The sequence below is a fragment of the Ictidomys tridecemlineatus genome, chromosome 4, assembly GCF_052094955.1.
Source record: "Ictidomys tridecemlineatus isolate mIctTri1 chromosome 4, mIctTri1.hap1, whole genome shotgun sequence".
NCBI classification, from domain to species: Eukaryota; Metazoa; Chordata; class Mammalia; order Rodentia; family Sciuridae; genus Ictidomys; species Ictidomys tridecemlineatus.
The window spans coordinates 173,875,921-173,882,045 of NC_135480.1; positions in this window are offsets into that span (position 1 = coordinate 173,875,921).

Here is a 6,125-nt window from a genome sequence, read left to right on the forward strand (position 1 = left end):
ATGTAACTCAGTGAAAGTATGTTTATAAATCATACATCTGTAAGGACTAATATCCAGAACTCATAGGAATTCTTACAACTCAACAACAAATAGACAACAAACTAATTTTTTAAATTTATATATATATATATATATATATATATATATATATTTCAGTTATTGATGGATCTTTATTTTATTCATTTATTTATATGCAATGCTGAGAATTGAACCCAGTGCCTCATACATGCCAGGCAAATACTCTACCACTGAGCCATAACCCTAGCCCAACCCACCCATTTTTTTAAAAGAAATATTTTTTATTTGTTCTAATTAGTTATACACGATAGCAGAATGCATTTTGATTCATTGTACACAAATGTTTAGCACAACTTTTCATATGCAGTCATGCATGTACCTAGGGTAATAATGTTCTCATTCCACCATCCCCTTCCCTCCCTCCCCTCCAACCAACCCTTTTTTAAAATCAGCAAAGGTTTTTTTTAAAATTTGTACTTTTTAGTTGTACAAGACAGTAGAATGTATTTTGACATATCATGTACACATGGAGTATAACTTCCCATTTGGGGAGTTGTACATGATATGAAGTTACAGTGATTGTATGTTCATATATGAACATAGGAAATTTATGTTCAATTTGTTCTACTGCCATACCCATTCCCATCCTCCCTCTCTTCCCCCTACTTTGCCCTGTCCAATCTGGTGAATCCCTCCCCCCCCACCACCCCCCCCACTCCCACCCCACCCCTGCCTACTGTGAGTCAGCATCTGCATATCAGGAGAGCATTCAGCATTTGGGTTTTTGGAATTGCCTTATTTCATTTAGCATGATAGTCTCCAGTTCTTTTCATTTACTGGAAAATGCCATAATTTCATTCTTCCTTAAAGCTAGTAGTATTCAATTGTGTATATATATACCATATTTTCTTTATCCATTCATCTGTTGAAGGGCACCTAGGCTGGTTCCTTAGTTTAGCTATTGTGAATTGAGATGCTATTAACATTGATGTGGTTGCATCACTATAGTATGCTTATTTTAAGTCTTTTGTGTATACGCCAAGGAGTGGGATGGGATACTGGGGTCAAATGGTTTTTCTATTCTAAATTTTTTGAAGAATCTTCATACTGCTTTCCAGAGTGGTTGTACCAATTTGCATCAGCAATGTATTAGTGTACATTTTCCCCCACATTGTCACCAACATTTATTGTTACTTATATTATTGATGAGATGAAATCTCATTGTAGGTCTGTGTCTGTGTGTGTGTGTGTGTATGTGTGTGTGTGTGTGTTGCTGGGGATTGAACCCAGGACCTTATGCATGTAGGCAAGTACTCTGCCAACTGAGCTCTATTCCCAGCCCCTCATTGTAGTTTTAATTTGCATTTCTCTAATTGCTAGAGATGTTGAATATTTTTATCATGTATTTATTGACTGATCATATTTCTTCTTCTGTGAAGTGTCTGTTCAGTTCCTTTGCCCATTTGTTGTTTGACTTGGGTTGGGTTTTTTTTTTTTTTTTTTTTTTACTTCTTTATATAATTTAGAGATAAATGCTCTCTCAGAGGTACAGGTGGCAAAGATTTTCTCCCATTCTGCAGACTCTCTCTTCATGTTCTTTTTTCCTTTGCTGTGAAGAAGCTTTTTAGTTTGATACCATCCCATTTAATGATTCTTGATTTTACTTTTTTAAAATTTTATTTTGTTTAGAGACAGTCTCACTGAGTTGCTTAGCACATTGCCATTGCTGAAGCTGGCTTTGAACTCACAATCCTGAGCCACTGGGATTACAGACGTGCAATTTATTTATTTATTTGTTTGTTTTTTAAGAGAGAGAGAAAGAATTTTTTTAATATTTATTTTTAGTTTTCGGTGGACACAACATCTTTATTTTATTTTTATGTGGTGCTGAGGATTGAACCCAATGCCCCACGCATGCCAGGCGAGCGCACTACTGCTTGAGCCACATCCCCAGCCCACAGGTGTGCAATTTTACCTCTTGCACTTTAGGAGTCTTGTTGAGGAATTCATGATGGAGATTGGGTCTACTTTTCTTCTAGTAGGCTCAGCCATCTCTGGTCTAATGCCTAGGTCCTTGATCCACTTTGAATTTTGTGCAGGGTGAGAGATAGGGGTCTAATTTCATTTTGTTTCATGTGGAGTTTCAGTTTTCCAAGCAACATTTGAAGAGGTTATCTTTTCTCCACTATATGTTTATGGTGCCTTGTCTAGTAAAAGAAAACTGTATTTATGTAGGTTTGTCTCCGTATCTTCTATTCTGTTCCACTGGTCTTCATGTCTGTTTTGGTGCCAATGCCATTTTTGTTACTATAGCTCTATAGTATAACTTAAAGTCTATTAAGTGATCTGCTTCACTTTTCTCATTGAGGATTGATTTGACTATTCTGGGCCTTTTATTTTCCAAATGAATTTCATGGCAGCTTTTATTTCTATGGAGAACATATATGAAACCTTAATAGGAATTATATTAAATCTGTATAGTGCATTTGGTAGTATGGTCATTTTGACAATATTAATTCTGCCTATCCAAGAATATGGGAGATGTTTCCATCTTCTAAATATCTTCAATTTCTTTCTTTAGAGTTCTGTAGTTTTCATTGTAGAGGTCTTTCAACACCCGTTAGATTGATTCCCAAGCATTTTATTCTTTTTGAGGCTATTATGAATGGGATAGTTTTCCTAATTTCTCTTTCAGTTGACTCATCACTGATGTAAAGGAACACAATTGATTTATGGGTGTTTATTTTAAATCCTTCTACTTTGCTTAATTCATTTATGAGTTCTAGAAGTTTCCTAGTGGAGTTTCTGGGTCTTCTAAATATAGAATAATGTTGTTAGCAAATGGGGATCATCAGAGTTCTTTTCCTACTAGTATCCCATTAATTTCTTTCTTCTAATTTTTCTGGCTATAATTTTCAGGACTATGTTGAATAGAAATGATGAAAGAGGGCATCCCTGTCTTGTTCCAGTTTTTAGAGGAAATGCTTTCAATTTTTCTCCATTTAAAATGATGTTGACCTTGGGTTTAAAATATATAGCTTTTATAATGTTGAGGTATATTCCTACAATACCTAATTTTTCTAGTGTTTTGAATATGAATGAATGCTGTATTTTGTCAAATGCTTTTTCTGCATCTACTGAGATAATCATGTGATTCTTATCTTTAAGTCTATTGATATGATGAATTATGTTTATTGATTTTCATATGCTGAACCAACCTTGCATTCCTGGGATGAACCTTACTGGATCATTGTACATTATCTTTTAAATATGTTTTTGTGTGTGATTTGCCAGTATCTTATTAAGAATTTTTGCATCAATATTCATCAGATATTGCTCCAAAATTTTCTTTCTTTTATGTGTCTTTGTCTGGTTTTAGAATCAGGGTTGATACTAGCTTCATAGAATGAGTTGGTAAGGGTTCCCTCCTTTTTTATTTCATGGAATAATTTGAGGACGATTGGTGTTAGTTCTTTTTTGAAGGCCTGGTAGAATTCAGCTGACAATCTACCTGGTCCTGGGCTTTTCTTTCTCTGCAGGCTTTGGAAGGTGTCTTCAATTTCATTGCTTGAAATTTATATGTTTAAATTTTTTATGTCCTCCTGATGCAATTTGGAGAAGTGATATGTCTCTAGTCCAGCTGCAGCCAACTAATGGGGGGGAGGGTGACAAACAACTTGTGTACATTGATACAGCAGGAGTGGGAGCCGTTTATTGTAGGACAGGAGGGGTATATATACATTACACACAGCTTATCTTAATTAACATAAACTAGATACAGCAGTCAACCAATAAGGAATCTCCACACTTAATGGCTCGATGGCATTACTTCACAAACCACTCCCCCTGGCAAAATGCCAGGCGCCATCTTGACTTGTTTACAGACCCTGACAGTTGATGTCTTCAAGATTGTTATTATTTCCTTTTTCATCATGAATTTTAGTAATTTGAAATTTCTTTTTGTTAGCTTAGCTAAGGGTTTACTAATTTTTTAAAATATTTATTTTTTTTAGTTATAGTTGGACACAAAATCTTTATTTATTTATTTATTTATTTATTTTTATATGGTGTTGGAGATTGAACCCAGGGCCTCACCTGTGCTAGGCAAGCTTTCTACCACTGAGCCACAATCCCAGCCAAGGGTTTATTATTTTTATTTTTTCAAAGAACCAAATTTTTGTCTTGTCGATTTTTTTTTTCATTGTTACTTTCAATTTCCTTGATTTCAGTTCTGATTTTAATTCTTTCCTGTCTTCTGCTTTTGGTGTTTGTTGATTGGTTTTCTCTTTCTAGGGCTTTGACATGTAATGCTATTTATTTTTTGACTTTGTATTATTTTAATGAATGAGCTCAATGCAATGAACTTTCCTCTTAGTACTGCCTTCGTAACGTTCCAGAGATTTTGATGTTGTATCACTATTCTCATTTATAAAAAAAAAAAAAACCTCTAAGTATTTTTTAAAAATCAACCCTGATTTCTTCTGCTATCCATTGCTCATTCAGTAGCATATTATTTAGTCTCCAGGTTTTAGAATAGCTTCTACTTTTTATTTTATCTTTGATTTCTAATTTCATTCCATCATGATCTGACAGAATGAAAGGTATTATCTCTATGTTTTTGTATTTGCTAATAGTTGCTTTGTGGCCTAACTTTGTGGCCTAGTTGCTTTTTGGTAATGATTGCTACAACAGTACAATATACTAAAAACTACTATGTAAAGGGCTGAATTCTATGACATGAGAATTTTATCTTGATTCTTTAAATAAATATTTTAAAAATAATAAAAAGGTAAGAGGTTGATATCCTGAGAGACAGTGGGGCCAGATAAATGCTTCATTCAGACACAAAGTGAGGTTTATCTAAAGAACAAGATCCGAGAGTGTTCTGAAGGAAGAAGGGAAAAGGAAAGTGTTAGGAATGAAAAACAGTTGAATAAAAAACTAGGATTCAGTACTAAATAAACTAAACAGACACTTCTCAAAAGAAGAAATACAAATGGCCAACAAGTGAAAAAATGTTTAACATTGTTAGCAATTAGGGAAATGCAAATTAAAACTACATGGAGATTTTATCTAACTCCAGTCTGAATGGCTGCCATCAAGAATATAAATAATCCAAGTTCAATCCCTGGTACCCACCCCACCCTCCTCACAAAAAGAACACAAATAATAGTAAATATTGGAGAGGATGTGGAGGAAAAGAACACTTTTACACTATTGGTGGGATTGTAAATTAGTATGAACATTATGGAAGTCAGTATGAAGGTTTCTCAAAAGACTAGGACCGAAACTACCCAGATATACCACTCCTCAGTATTTATCCTAAAGAATTAAAGTCATTATACTACATAATACATGCATATCCATGTTTATAGCATCACAATACACAATAGATGAAATATGGAACCAGCCTATGTGTCTATCAACAGATGAATGAATAAAGAAAATGTGGCATCTTTACCAATAGTTTTATTCATCTGTAAACAAAAAAATGAAATTATGTCATTTAGAGAAAAATAAAAGGAATTTGAGACCATTATGTTAAGCAAAATAAGCCATACTCAGAAAGCCAAAGATTATATGTTTTCTTTCATATGTGGAAACAAGAAAGGAAAAAGAAAAGAAAGTAGGGTAAGGGTGGGGTGGAGCAATGGGTGGGGGAACAGAATATTTCACGAAAATTAAAGGGAGATCAGTAGAATAAAGGAAAGAGACCAGAGGAAGAAAAAGGGAAAATATATGGAAATGATGATATTGGCCAAATTATATTGTTAATATTGTATGTAGGTACTAATATATAACAACAAAACCCACCAATATGGATGGAATCAAACTAAAAAGCTTTTTTCACAGTAAAGGAAACAATCGAGAACATGCAGAGAGAGCCTACAGAATAGGAAAAAAATCTTTGCCTGATACACCATTAATCTCCAGGTTATATAAAGAACTCAAAAAAACACCAAAAAAACCAAGTAACCTAATCAATAAATAGGCAAAGAAACTGAACAGATACTTCACAGAAGAAATACAATTGATCAACAAATACAAAATGTTCAACATCTCTAGCAATTAGAGAAATGCAAATTAAAACTACACTGGATTCCATC